Source organism: Nicotiana tabacum, chromosome 22 (assembly GCF_000715075.1).
Source record: "Nicotiana tabacum cultivar K326 chromosome 22, ASM71507v2, whole genome shotgun sequence".
NCBI classification, from domain to species: domain Eukaryota; kingdom Viridiplantae; phylum Streptophyta; class Magnoliopsida; order Solanales; family Solanaceae; genus Nicotiana; species Nicotiana tabacum.
In genome coordinates, this window is record NC_134101.1 from 67,371,611 (window position 1) to 67,387,679 (window position 16,069).

Consider the following 16,069-nt stretch of genomic DNA (forward strand, 5'->3'; position numbering starts at 1 on the left):
ATTTGTGTTTGGCCAAACTTTTCAAAAAGTACTTTTAAGTATCAAATTACGAATAAGGACATAAATAGATTTACTTAATAGTTAATATTATGATTAAATAAATAATCTCAAATATTTGTTATTACATGCAATAATTAAATTTTTTTATTTTATTTAAGTACAATATGAAAATAAAATTTAAAAGTACTTAATTATTTTAATATAAGTTAAATATATTAAAAATCATTCAACAAATATAAAAATATTCACCCCTAAAGTCATTATATATTAAAAAGTTATCCTAGAAATATAAGAAATATTTATACCTTAATATCCTAAGTATTAGGTTTGACAGTTATTTTAGTATATACTATATTTTGTTAAGGGTATTTTTGGTAAGAAGAAAAGTCAAAACTACTTTTGCTTCTACTTTTGAAAAGAAGTTTTTTTTTGTTTCTCAGAAATTGCTTCCGCTTCTTCCCAAAAGCATTTTTTCCCCAAAAAAAACTTGGCCAAACACCTCAACTTAGAAAAAAATGCTTTTGAAAAAGAAGAAAAAAACACTTCTAGCCTTTTGAGAAGCTTGGCCAAACAGACTATAAGTCTTTTAGTGAATCTATATATATACCTTTTATAATTATACTTAAATATGTAAATATATAAGTACTATTTCATCCGTTCCAATTTATGTGAACATGTTTGACTGGGCACGGAGTTTAAGAAAAAGTGAAGATTTTTGGAATTTGTAGTCCCGAACAAGTAAAAAAGGGGGTAAGAATATTAGTATGGTTATAAAAACTTCTAATCAAAGATATAATTATAAGTTTAAATTAAATTGTATTTAAATTTTAAAAAGATTATTCTTTTTGTAACCGACTAAAAAGAGAATAAGTTCGTATAAACCGGAATAAATTGAGTACTATGATTTAATGCAAATATTTTTAATGGCCAGTACACAATACTTTGTCATCAAGAATCGGAAAGATCAAACTGCTCCTATGAGAAAGCGTGGGAGATTTCTCGGATCAATAATCATTGTAGTGAAAGACAATTATACCCTTAACACTAGCAACAGCAAATATCTTCAAGTCATACTATACTAACAGGATAGTTTCGTCATTAAACTGACCTCTGCAGAAAAAGAGAAAACCTATTGACATATTTAACCTTGAGGATTATCCAAATTTTCGAAAAATACCTGTGTATTACGCAGAACTCCCACATCGTAAACGGGGCTGAAGTCGGGTCGAAACAACCCGAAGTTACGCTCCGAAGTGCTAGGCTTAAGGTCCTCATTGAACAGGGAGAAAACGTAAGTCTCAAACGTCCTGTTAGGCATCAACGGCGTTCCCACACCGGAGTTAACATGCCTCGGGAGATTCACATTGTACGAAACAGCATTCTCCAAACTCACACCCGGTTGGTTCGGGTCACCCGCAGAAGGCCAACCCGTTTCCGCCACAACGATATCCACGTCATCATAACTCAATAACTTCATCGCCGAATACACAGCATCAATCTGTGCATCAAACATATTTGTATAATTCATCCCCGTAACTTCGTCGTAAACCCCAACGTTTGGTTTAAACAGGGCATAATCTAGGGCTTTATCGTTAAACCCAAAATATGGGTACGGACAAATCATGAAGGGTGATTTGGTTTCACGGTGAAATTCTAGCATTGGGGCAAATATAACCCGATCGTACCCGCGTCTGGACCGACCCGAACTTGGAGGTTCGGAGCGGGACATGATTCCCAATGAATGTGGTGTTCACACCTGGATATCATTAATTCCAGCTTGTAATAGAGCTTCGTGAATTGCTTTCATGGCGGGGACTAAATGAGCGATGAGATTTTTGTCACTAGTGGCTATGACCTCATTTCCAACGCAAATGCGATCTATTTTCGTGTGTGGATAATAAGGAACAACATTTTCATTGACCCATGTTGTTGCACCAGCGGATTTAGAAACTGATAAAATGTTGCCATTTGGAACCGTGATTGTGAGCCAAATGCCAGTGTTAGCGAATGCGTGGATGATTTCTGGGTTTGCGTCGAAAATTTTAATTTTGTTAATGGTGGTTTGGTCCCTGATGAAGGCGGTGACTTGGGTCGGCGGCAGGAGGTTGTCGGCGACGATCAGTAGTTCACGCCAATGAAATAGTCCGCTAAGGAGCCGTTACAGAAAAGGAGGAAGATAAAGAAAAAGAGAATGTGGAGGTAACAGAGTTTAGCCATGAAATTAAACCTTAAGTGAACAAAACAAAAGAATTGAGTGAATTTTTGTAATTAATGAGAACTGTTAATTGTAAGCAGAGTGGTGTGCTGAGAGGTAGAAAACAGGGTCTGCAAATTTTGTGACGCAGCCAAGGACGTGGTACTAAAAAGCAAAAATGTGGGAGGTGATAGTCCTAATTTCTGCAATTTCAATGTCAAATCGACTCCGAAAAAAACAAATCGTCAATTCGGACTCTTGAAAACTAAAATAGAAATTCAATTTTGACCATAGATAAAGGAGCCTGAATTTTGAATGATGCTTAATTCGACTTAATGCAAATATCAATTTTGACCATAGATAAAGGAGCCTGAATTTTGAATGATGCTTAATTCGACTTAATGCAAATATATATATATATATATCTTTCACTCCTATGATCTGGTAAAACCTTTTGAGCAGAGTTAGCAACTATTGACTATTAGCCTATTACGCACTAATAATTCTGGTTGCATAGTTTATGTTCTTTAATTTCTATAATAGTTTGCAACATTTCACTTTGTATACGATAAAAATCGAGTTTGCCCTCCGAATGAATAATCGAGATTGGAACATGATTTACCAAGGTTCAATTTCGTGTAATATCAAGCCATGATGCGAAGTTAGGTTACCGATCTCGAGATCCAGAGGTCGAGCAAAATAGAGACCGGGCAAGATCGAGATCGGCTAAGATCAAGGTCGAGCAAGTTTGAGACCGGTAAAGATCGAGATCGGCCAAAATCGAGATCGGGCTAAATAGCGACCAATCGAGGCCGAGATCGATCTCGATCGTGGAAAGCTTATCGACCCAAAAAACAGAAAGCCGGAATATCTGCAATTGGGCGAGAATCTCGCTGTAAATCACGGCACATATCAATGAGAGGTCAATTAATTAATCTATCATGGGATTCCATGTTGTATTTAAAAATTATATTATGAATAAGTCCCCCCCCCCCTATATAAAGGGAGGTCTGATTATTTATAAGGCAACTTGATTCAGATTCATAGAACATAAGGGAATATACTATCTTTTTCTGGTTTTGATATTTAGTCATATTATTCTTCTATCAGTTACTCTCCATTCAGTTTGAGGGTGATAAAACTTGAAGGCTAAGGCTAATTCATTCATTCGGTTTGCATCCATTTCTTTTACACTCTACTTCGATATTCATTTATATATTTTCTCAATTTGTACCGAATTATGCTACATATCCTTAGAACCGCGTAAAATTCAATTGTCATCTATTTTTCGGGTAAACAGTTTGGCGCCCAACGTGGGTCGATAATAGTGGTTATATGATACAAATCTTTGTAAAACACATCATTTTACATTTGCTCTTGGAGGTATCTTTGATTTCAGGTTAAAAATTACGAACTCTCTATTAATACCCCTACATATCGACAATGAATCTGGCCATCAAGGGGAGAATAACAACGAAATGCCCGGGGATGGAAGGCCACATGCTGACCCCGTTGAAATTCGGGCCGTAGATCCGATTGATGTTAATTCACATGTGGCCATCGAAGTGAACCAACATTCTGGTCCCGAAAATAACATCAATGGTGGAATCCCATCTGCAGTTCGAAATACCCAAAATATTAGAGAAGACGGGATCAACCTGCATATGATCTTCGAAATGCTGCAAGCTCAACAGGTGGCGATAGCTCAGTTGCAGAGCCAAACCCAGGCACCGAGTAGGGCCGAGCCCGGTCCACCCCAAGAAGTCACCAACAGAACGGGGCCAGCTGTGGTAAGGTCATATGAACAAGAATCGGGGACTAACCTCGAAATTATAAAGATGCTCGAGGAACTGACAAAGCGGATAGAGTTAGGGGAAAAGAAGATCGAAGTAAACGACAAGAAAGTGGAAACCTATAACTCCAGGGTTGATCAGATCCCGGAGGCGCCACCAATACTGAATGGTTTGGATTCCAAAAAATTTGTACAAAAGTCTTTCCCCCCAAGCGCAGCTCCCAAACTGATCCCCAAGAAGTTCCGCATGCCCTAGATTCCTAAGTATAACGGAACGACCGACCCCAACGAGCATGTCACCTCTTACATGTGTGCCATTAAAAGGAATAATCTAGAGGATGACGAGATCGAATCTGTATTACTAAAGATATTCGGGAAAACCCTATCAAAGGGAGCAATGATATGATATCATAATTTACCATATAACTCTATCGATTATTTTGTCGTGCTTGCAGATGCTTTTGTAAAAGCACACGCCGGAGCCATAAAGGCCAAAACTAGGAAGTCGGACCTCTTCAAGGTAAAGCAAAAAGAGAACGAGATGCTAAGAGAGTTTGTATATCGTTTCCAAATAGAACGAATGTATCTACCACCTATCACAGACGATTGGTCCGTTCAAGCTTTCACTCAAGGGCTAAACGAACGAAGCTCAGTGGCTTCACAGCAGTTGAAGGAGAATTTGATTGAGTACCCGGCTGTTACCTGGGCCGATATACATAATCGATATCAATCAAAGATTAGAGTCGAAGACGACTAGCTGGGGGCTCCTTCTGGTTCCGCTACCAAAAAAGACATCGACCAAGAACCGAGGATGAACAGGGATCGATACCAGCCGTATAATAGAGATCGTAGGGGCAACGGACATGGGCACAAATCCATACGAGGTGAAAGGAGAAGCGATCGAGGCTAAGGCTCTCGAGGGTTGATTAGCAAGAATGGTTTCGACAGGCATACCCGACCTAAGGAAGCACTGCGATTGTCGGAGTATAACTTCAATATTGATGCATCCGCCATCGTATCGACTATCGGACACATAAAAGATACCAAATGGCCTCGACCTCTGCAGACCGATCCAGCCCAAAGAAATTCCAATCAAGTATGCAAGTATCATGGCACCCATAGCCACATAACGGAAGATTGTAGGCAATTGAGAGAGGAAGTAGCCCGGTTATTCAATGAAGGGCACATTTAGGAGTTTTTTAGTGATCGGGCCAAGAATCACTTCAAAACAGAGAGTTCAATAGACAAAACGAGCAAGAAGAACCGGAACACATTATTCACATAATTAACGGAGGGATCGATGTTCCCCAAGGACCAGTGTTTAAACACACTAAAGTCTCGATTATAAGGGATAAGCTATCTCGGACTCATGATTACATACCGAAAGGAACTTTGTCCTTCAACGATGAAGACTCAGAGGGAATCATGCAACTCCATAACGATGCACTGGTAATATCTTTACTCATGAATAAGACTCAAGTTAAGCTTGTGTTAATTGATCCAGGTAGTTCGACCAACATCATTCGATCAAAGGTCGTAGAGCAACTCGGTCTGCAGGACCAGGTCGTGCGTGCAGCCCTAGTACTAAACGGATTCAACATGGCATGTGAAACTTCTTAGGGCAAGATAACTTTACCAGCAAACATCGCCGGGACCATCCAAGAAACGAAATTCCATGTAATCGAGGGAGAGATGAGGTATAACGCCCTATTCGGAAGACCATGGATCTACAACATGAGAGCAATACCCTCGACCATTCACCAAGTTCTAAAATTCCCAACGCCAGAAGGAATCAAAACAATCTACGGGGAGCAACCCGCCATAAAGGAAATGTTTGCCGTCGATGAAGTGATTTTGATATTGTCACTCTCATCGACAAAAGGTCAAATTCAAAGGAGGAGACCAAATAGAAATCACAAACGCCGGTCTCGACCCAACTAGAAAAGTAGGGGTCTGACGAAGATCATGATTATGGGATCCCTCGATCCTTCATAATCCCTGATGATTCTGACACTACCAAATCAACGGTCGAAGAACTAGAGCAAAGCACACTAATCAAACAACTGCCAGAATGAAAGGTATACTTGGTCACGGGGTTAAATCCCGAGCTCAGGAAAAAGCTTATTCAATTTTTTATAGATAACACGGATTGTTTCGCTTGGTCCCATCTTGACATAACAGGGATCCCATCGGAAATCACCACATATAGACTAAGCTTGGATTCGAAGTTACATCCGGTGAAGCATAAAAGAAGACCCCAGTCCGAGGTCAAACATGCTTTCGTCAAAGACGAGGTAACCAAGCTTCTTAAAATAGGGTCAATCCATGAAGTAAAATACCCCGAATGATTAGCAAATGTAGTGGTAGTCCCTAAAAAAGGGAACAAACTTAGAATGTTTATAGATTACAAGGATCTAAATAAAGCATTCCCTAAGGATTCTTTTCCTTTGCCTAATATCGATCGTATGATCGATGCCACGATCTGCCACGAGATCCTTACTTTTCTTGATGCCTATTCCGGGTATAATCAAATACAAATAAGCCCGGATGATCAAGAAAAGAACTCGTTCATCACTAAGTATGGTACCTACTGCTACAATGTAATGCCATTCGGATTTAAAAATGCTGGTGCCACTTATCAACGCCTAGTAAATCGGATGTTCGAAGAACAAATAGGAAAATCTATGGAAGTTTACATTGATGACATGCTAGTTAAGTTCCTGCGAGTAGAGGGCCATTTAAAGTACTTGCAGGAAACTCTCAGTATATTAAAGAAGTACAACATGAAGCTAAACCCAGAAAAATATGCATTCGGGGTTGGGTCAGGCAAATTTCTCGGGTTCATGGTATCTAACCGAGGAATCGAGATCAATCCCGACAAGATCAAAGCTATCGATGGCATCACAGTGATAACCGGGCACATGGACGCCCTGGGGCGATTCGTCTCGAGGTCGTCCGATAAAGGCCACCGATTTTTCTCATTGCTAAAGAAGAAAAATAATTTCACATGGACCTCAGAATGCCAGCAGGCTTAGGAAGAGCTTAAACGGTACTTATCGAGCCCGCCGCTACTTCACACACCAAGGGTAGACGGACATCTTTACTTATATTTGGCAGTATCGGAGGTAGTGGTAAGTGGAGTCCTAGTCCGAAAAGAACGAGGTACGTAATTTCCATTTATTATGTCAGCCGGACCTTAGGTGAGGCCGAAACTAGATATCCCCACCTATAAAAATTTGGGTTCGCTTTGATAAGCGCCTCTAGGAAACTAAAACCATACTTCCAATGTCACCCCATATGTGTTGTAACAATATATCCACTTCAAAATATTTTGCATAAACCCGAGCTTTCGGGACAGTTGGCCAAATGGGCCATAGAAATCAGCGGGCATGATATCGAATATCGATCCCGAACATCAATTAAGTCTTAAAGTTTGGCAGACTTCGTAGCTGACTTCACACCGACCCTAGTACTCGAGGTCGAAATAAAACTATTGATAAATTTGGGTACTTCCTCAGGAATCTGGACCCTCTTCATGGACGGTGCCTCGAAGCGAAAGGATCCGGGCTCGACATCGTACTAAAACTACCCACAGGCAACGTGGTTAGACAATCTATTAGAACTGTGAAATTGACTAACAATGAGGCCGAATATAAGGCCATGATTGCAGGTCTCGAACTAGCCACAGGCTTTGGAGCAGAAGTGATCGAGGCCAAATGCGACTCCCTTCTCGTAGTGAATCAGGTTAACGGAACCTTCGAAGTTAGAGAAGACCAAATGCAAAGATACCTAGATACGTTACAAGTAACTTTGCACAGATTTAGGGAGTGGACATTGCAACATGTGCCACGAGATCAGAATAGTGAGGCCGATGCCCTTGCAAACTAAGGGTCATCAATCGAGGACAACGAGCTCGATTCAGGGGTCGTCGAGTAACTCAGGAGATCAGTAGTCGAAGAAGGTCACGCCGAGATAAATTCCACAAGCTTGACCTGGGATTGGAGAAATAAGTACATAGAGTATTTGAAGACCGGAAAGCTTCCCTCAGATCCGAAAGAATCTAGGGCCCTACGCACGAAGGCAGCACAATTCACTTTGACCGAAGATGGGACTTTGTTTAGGAGAATGTTTAATGGTCCATTAGCGATATGTTTGGGACTGAGAGACACTGAGTACGTTCTAAGAGAAGGTCATGAAGGCACTTGCAGAAATCACTACGGTGCTGAATCATTAGTTCAAAAGGTAATCAGAGCCGACTATGACTGGATCGATATGGAAACAGATACGAAAGAGTTTGTTCGAAAATGTGACGAATGTCAAAAGCATGCGCCAATGATTCACCAACTCGGGGAACTGCTCCATTCGGTTTTGTTACCATGTCCATTTATGAAATGGGGAATAGACATCGTCCGCCCCCTCCCATTGGCATAAGGTAAAGCTCAATTTATTGTGTTTATGACTGGCTATTTTTCTAAGTGGATTGAAGCACATGATTTCGAGAAAGTTAGGGAGAAGAAAGTCATCGACTTCATTTGGGATCACATCATATGTCGATTCGGGATGCCTTCCAAAATTGTATGTGATAACGGAAAACAGTTCATCGGCAGCAAAGTAACCAAATTTCTCGAAGATCATAAGATCAAAAGAGTCCTATCAACGCCTTATCATCCTAGCATGAACGGGCAAGCCGAATCAACAAACAAAACCATCATCCAAAATCTTAAGAAGAGGTTAACTGACGCCAAAGGAAAGTGGAAGGAAATTCTAGAAGTTCTTTGGGCATATCGCACAACCTCGAAATCCAGTACCAGGGCTACCCCATTCTCATTAGTTTATGGCACCGAAGGTCTAATACCGGTCGAAGTCGGAGAGCCGAGTATCCGGTTCTGATATGCAACAAAGGAATTAGATAACGAGGCCATGAATACGAGTCTAGAATTATTGGACGAAAGGCGTGAGACCGCCCTCATCCGATTAGCTGCCCAAAAGCAACGAATCGAGAGATACAACAATCGAAGAATTTAATGTCGGGGACATAGTGCTAAGAAAAGTCACCCTCAACACCCGAAATCCTAATGAAGGGAAATTAAGCCCGAATTAGGAAGGACCGTACCAAATTCTTGAGGTCATCGGAAAAAGGGTCTTACAAGCTCAGAACAATGAATGGGGAACAACTACCAAGTAATTGGAACATATCTTGACTAAAACGGTACTACTGCTAAGGTACACCTTTTCTTTATTCCTTTATAATTTTTAGATTAGCACACGCAAGTGGTCGACAAGAAATGACAGCGGGCTTTTTAGCAAACGGCACGAAGTCCTTAGGTCTGAAAGAACATGCTGCACTCTTTTATCCTCAGACTGAGTTTTGTCCCAAATGGGTTTTTTCGGCAAGGTTTTTAATGAGGCAACAATGAATCGTGCTAACTTAGAATCAAGCCCGATTATGAATCGGCATCGGAGATCCATTCGGCATTATCCGAGGTTCCTTTGCAATCAACCTCGAATACTGGGGGGCTACCCTCAGATATGCATTATCTTCGAATATCAACACTAGAAAGGAAAATACTTTATAAAAGAAATGATAACGACAAGGTCGGGAATCCAAACTAGAGTAAGAATTTGAAAAGTAAATGCGGAAGCAATAACAATAAGGAATTGAACAACTAGAACTAAAGGGCAGAAAATAAAGGATATGGGAAAATTCAATGAAAGAATTCCAAGAACTTCCAAGAACACACGTTCTATAACCTTGATAAGATCAAAGAAACAACGTCTTGATTTATTGAAGAAATCAAACGCCTTTACTTAAAAGCAAATCGAAACAATAGATTCGGTTCTTGACCGCTTTACGAGTAACTTGAGATAATAATTTATAACTAGTATTAATCGCCTTCTAAGAATACCACAAACGAATCAAAGATATCACAATAGAGAAGTAGTCTTACTACCTTGAACTATGAACTAGTGAAGGTTGAAAGATAAATCTCAAAGCATAAGTAACAAAGGTTCAAAAGAACTCTCAAAGTATGATATACTTAATCAATAACGAAGTATCTCAATGAATGAGAAGAACTCCTTATTTATAGGAGTACTAAGGCATAAAAAGTCCTTAAAATTAGGTAGGGTGGCTGCTAAGGCATCAAAAAGTCATTACAATTAGGTAGGGTGGTTGCTAAGGAGTAAGAAAAGTCATTAAAATTAGGTGGGGGCGGCCAAATCCCTTTGGGGCAGATTTGGACCTTAAAACTACTAGTTTGGGTCATTGGTTTGGACTCCAATTGGGCTCCTTTTGAAACACCCCCTTTTGGACCTCTTTTAAGCTCATTTTGAGCCCTTTTGGTGGACTTCAAGGGCTGATTTAGTGACCCAATCTTCCTCCTCTTGGACTTCAATATGGACCACCAAATAATTGTAAAACTTGGATAATTCATCTCCTTTGGGCTTGAGCTCTTCCTTTATAATTAAAAGCTTCTTTATTTGTCATTGAAGTCCAGCAACCTTAGTCTGCAACTCTTTAGCTTGAGATCTCGTAAATGGCTTTCTTAGAGCTTCCATAACTCTATGTGTCCTTGATGCTATCACCTAGCCAATTCACATCCTTTATCCTTGAGCTCTTCCTCCCAATTAACAACTTTTTTATTTGCACTTGAAGTCTAATGGCCTTGTTTTGCAACTCTTTAGTTTGACATCTTGTTAAAGGCCATCTTTGAGATTCCAAAGCTTCATCCTTGTCCTTAAATAGATTTGAGCTTCCTATGATGCTATCAAGAAGGATATCGAGAAATAGGATTTATTGTAAGGGTCAAACGGTCAAATCGAACCGTACCCATATAGATTGCTCGAACCCTGTTTCGATCGAGAATAAATAGAAATATGTTCCTTACAAACATCTTATGTTATAAAATTAGCAGAATTTCCTTCTTCTTCTTTCTTAGCAAAGAGCATCGTACTACCGAATTTAAACAAGCCCAAGGGTAATACTTAACCGGAATACGAACAATCTCTCTCTCATTTGAGGACTGCCATCCGACTCAAACAGCCCAAGCCGTCGAGCCCCGGGAGTAAAATACCTAATAGGCAATGCCCCGATTTCTAAAAGTCACGGCCTCCCCACTCGGGAACTAATATCTCGGGCAAGCCTAGAGAAAATGGAAGAACAAGCCCAATGGGTAACTACCAAACTAAAAGGCTACGGCCGATTTAACACGACTCGGAGACGTCCGAAATCTATAACAAAAATAGGCCTTCGAAAATGTAGAACTTCGAACAACCGGTCCTAATGGCTACCCTCGGCAAAATCTCTAACTTAAGAAAGGAAACAAAGGCAAGATTTGTTCGAACCCTCGAACACAACCTTACTGTTTCGTGCTAAGGCATTTTCAACCTTTGTAAATATAAATAAAGCAAAGGAAAATTATGACAGCCAAAAGGGCAAGAAACGCCATATATTTATACATAATAGTTTTTTACAAAGGCCAAATCGGCCTAAATTTACAACGGCCAAAAAACGGCCTTAGAAAAAATGCAAAAGGAAAAAACCTAATGTCCTAAGTGGCTTGTGATAAGTAGGAATTTTGACCTATTATTTGCTCTCTTTTACTTGCGATTTAGCTCAAAAATACTTAAAGGCATTCCCGAAAACTAACAAAATATGCTTACTTGTAGGAATATTGGGATATGAGCCAAAGAAGTCAAAATCAACTCATAAACGAGTCAAAAGTGAACAAGAACCAAAACAGGGCAAAAAGGCCAGCAGTGCGGACCGCACCAAAATTGTGCGGCCGCAGAATAAATCTCGGCCAAACCCACACCACAATTAAGTAGTGAGGCGGTCGATGCAATAATAAACCCAACGAAGGTCGGGATCGAATCCATAGGGAGTTAGAATATGGGATTAGATGTATATCTAAGTTAATTATAATTTTTGGCTCCAATTACACTTCCACAACTTGGTTGGTGTTCTACTTCTACTTTACTCTATTGTTTGCAAGTATAAAACTAAGGACAATATTTTTAGTTTTGAGTTTTTCAAATGATTAAAAGGGACTAGGGTCGTGACTTATACCTAGGTGGTATCTAATGGGTTGTAAACTCCAGGGTAAATTTGATTAGTTGAGGTCGTGATGTAGCAATCACATCCGGGTACTCACTCTATACCTCTCGGTAATTTGAGTGATTTTGCCCAAATTGACTTTCTCAAGTCCAATTGGGTATTTGCACATTACAAGTGATATTAGCTCAAGTCGGGTATAACTATTTCTAGGTTTAACCCTTTAATTGGGGCTATCAATTTCCTGTTAGCCAAGTTTTCCTAGACTTAGTCTCTCTTTCTCAAGTAGAGGCTAAGTCAAATAGGCATGAATCAATGTTTGCAACCATTGATTCTAGGGTTCAATCATGAACAAGGCTAAATATCACTAACCCAATAAAAAATAAGCCCTAAATTAAATACCCATCAAATACCCACACTAGGGTTGAGTCACAACCCTAGCTAAAGATTTAGCTACTTATGAAAAATACAGAAATCAAAGAAATAAATTAAGATATAATGTATATTAATTGATTAGGGAAAGAAAATCTAATGTATAGATGTTAATCTAGTACAAAAGTCCTCAAAATAGCAAAGAAAAACGGCTCAGGTGCTTTTCTCCCACGCCACTTCACCTAAAAATGACTTTATTAGTTCTATTTATACTAAGCTGAAAATATCTGACAAAATTACCCCTGCGGAGATTGTGCGGCCGCATAATTCTGGTGCGGTCCGCACATTAAGATTCTGTGGTCGCACTATTATTGTGCGGTTCGCATTCTTAGAATTTTGGGTTTGGAACTTCGGGGCTTCTGCGGTCTGCATAAAAATGAGTGCGGCCGCACTTCTGATTGTGCGACCACATAAAAATGATGCGGCCCGCACTCTTTGACTTTGAACTTGAATCCAACTCTCTGATTCTTCACTCATGCGGACCGCATAATAGTGAGTGCGTCCGCACTTGATATTCTACGGCCGCACAATATTGGTGTTGTCCGCACTCCTTCAGCTTGTCCAAATACCATTCTCTGAATCTCCTCTCTTTGGACCGCATAATAGTGAGTGCGACCATACTTGATATTCTGCGGCCGCACAATTTTGGTGCGGTCCGCACTGCTGGCCTTTTTTCCCTGTTTTGGTTCTTGTTCACTTTTGACTCCTTTATGAGTTGATTTTGATTTTTTTGGATCATGTCCCAATATTCCTGCAAGTAAGCACATTTTGTTAGTTTTCGGGAATGCCTTTAAGCATTTTTGAGCTAAATCGCAAGTAAAAGAGAGCAAATAATCAGTCAAATCCCTACTTATCAGCTTGGTCTTCATCGGAGGTTGCATCTCCATCCTCGGAATTTTCTCCATCTTCGGATTCACTTGAGCTGCTCTCGTAGTCTTTCTCAGGGAAGGCCAGTCTTCGGGACCTGGTTTCCTCCGCTTTGGCATTTTCGATTTCGGCCACAATATCGAATCCCTGAGCACTGACACCCTCGAGAGCTTCCCTCCGAGCTTGCTATTTCGCATGTTCAACCATGCCCTTGGCCTTGGCCTGGTTGACCTCGACCCTAAACTGGGCCACTTTAGCATCAACTCTTTTGTTAGTCTCGGTCATTTCGAATCTGGCCACTTCGAGTTCACCGGCCAAGCTTGCCTTATCATAAACAGCCAAATCCAATCGATTCTGAAGCTCTTTGATCTCCACCGAGGCCTTCTCTTTTGCAGCTTGGAATTGGGTCTCGATCGACTCCAGTTGAGCTTGGACGATCTCCTTTTTCGAGTAAGAACCCCTCCACATGGGTAGTAATTGATTCTTTAGGCGATGGCACTACCACATGCTTTTCGCCCCAGTTGCACTCCTTTTTTCTTTGTCGAGGATTTTCTCGGTGATTGTGCATTGGTACCTCTAGATCGGCTCACATCGGCCCGGTACCGAAGAAGGTTTTTCAAACTTAAAGTCGATGACGGTCGAGCACCCTACCAGAACGAATTCCTCAGGATGAGGCTCCGTCGCATCCCCGCCGTCGGCGGGTCGTGATGAAGAAGCAACCTCTTTTTGCTGCACTGTTTTAGAGATTTTCGCCATTGATGATCAAAGAAAGAGAGAATTAGGGTTGTGTGCGGTGTGAGAATTGTGAAGCAAAAGGATTTTTTGAAGAAGATGCAAGAATAGAGAAAAAGTTTTGAGTGAATATGAGGGTTTGAATAATTATAGCCTGGTAATGACGGTTCAAAACTAGCAGTGATCGACCAACGACTGACAGACATTTAATGCCTTGGTAACTGAACAGACGGGACGTTTGTCACATACGTCATAATCGGGCTCTTCGCTGACGTCGTCACCCACCGAGTCAGAGTTTGGAAATTCATATAGTTTTTCATAATCATCTTTCCGAGAAACGAGGGGACTATCTGTATATGGCCAAAATCGAGTTTGCCCTCCGAATGAATAATCGAGATTGGAAAATGATAGACTAAGGTTCAACTTCGTGTAATATCAAGCCATGATGTGAAGTTAGGTTACCGAGCTTGAGATCCAGAGGTCGAGCAAAATAGAGACCGGCCAAGATCGAGATCAGCCAAGATCGAGATCGGGCTAAATAGAGACCGATTGAGGTCGAGATCGACCTCGATCGAGGAAAGCTTATCGAGTCAAAAAAAGAAAGCCGGAATATCCGCAATAGGGTGAGAATCTCGACAGAAATCATGGCACATATCAATGAGATGCCAATTAATTAATCTATCATGGGATTCCTTGCTGTATTTAAAAATTATAGTAAGAATAGGACATCCCCACTATATAAAAGGGGGTCTGATTATTTGTAAGGCAGATTGATTCAGATTCATAGAACATAAGGGAATATACTATCTTTTTTTTTTGTTTTGATATTTAGTCATATTGTTATTCTATCAGTTACTCTCCATTCAGATTGAGGGTGATAAAACTTGAAGGCTAAGGCTAATTCATTCATTCTGTTTGAATTCATTTCTTTCACTGTCTACTTTGATATTCATTTATATATTTTCTCAATTTGTACCGAATTATACTACATATCCTTAAAATCGCGTATAAATTCAATTGTCATCCGTTTTTCGGGTAAATACACTTCTAAAAATTAAAATGAAATAAAATCTGGTCAAATTTTAAACTATATTCTTCCTCGTTAATCCGTCTTTTTGTAAAAGCTAATTCGTTTTAGCTTCACGGGTAGCCAAATTAGCCCTTGAAACAAGAAAATTAGCCCTTCTATTTTGTTTTGCTGTTTCAGTTTCTTCATTCATTCCTTTCCTCTAGAGTAGAATCAGCAAAAACATTGAAATCTCCGGTCGAACTCCAACTTAAAATTTTCATTTTCTGCTAGTTGGTTGTTTTTAGAGAATTGAAACAAAGCTGAAGGGGAAACACAAAGAGGAAGGAAGGGAGCCTAGCCTACTGGTTGCCTGATATATTTTCCGGTGAAGGCCTCATTCTTCGACGGTAACCTCTCTTTTTCAGTAATCATTTTAGTCAAGGGAAGTCGTTTTTTATCTGGGTTGCTTCTTTTGCTAATTCGATTATTTTCTGGTGATTTATTGGGTTATTGTTTTAGAGAATTGGTGATGAGTTTCCGGAAGCCATGACAATTTTATAATAAAAATTGGTTAATTAATAAAAGTTTGGCCATCAATTGCCCATGCAGTGTTCAAGTATCATTACATTACGTTCCTTCAAAAATATATCGTGGATTTCCGATCCGTTGCCATTTAATTTATTCAAATTAAATACACGTGGCCGTGTAGAATCTAAACAAGATTCTGATAATCTGATGTTTAATAACGTAATCCCTTGTTAAATTGGCTAATGCAGATCAAAGAGAAGCGCTGATGAAATGATTCACTTGAAATTTTATTTCATAATGCCACGAAATTTTGAAGACAACAATTAAGTTGAAAGGTTAACATACAACTGAACATCTTGAATTAGTATTTTTACTCTAAAGTGGTGAATTAATAAATACCTAATAAAATGCCTAAAAAAACTTCTCAAAGGATAAGTTTTCAATCCAAGGTCACTCGGGAAG

At 39.9% G+C, this 16,069-nt stretch overlaps 1 pseudogene; it reads right to left on the reverse strand.

Annotated features, from left to right (window-relative positions):
- Positions 1–964: 964 nt before the first annotated feature.
- LOC142176691 (glucan endo-1,3-beta-glucosidase-like) lies at positions 965–2,339 on the reverse strand (annotated as a pseudogene).
- Positions 2,340–16,069: the final 13,730 nt, after the last annotated feature.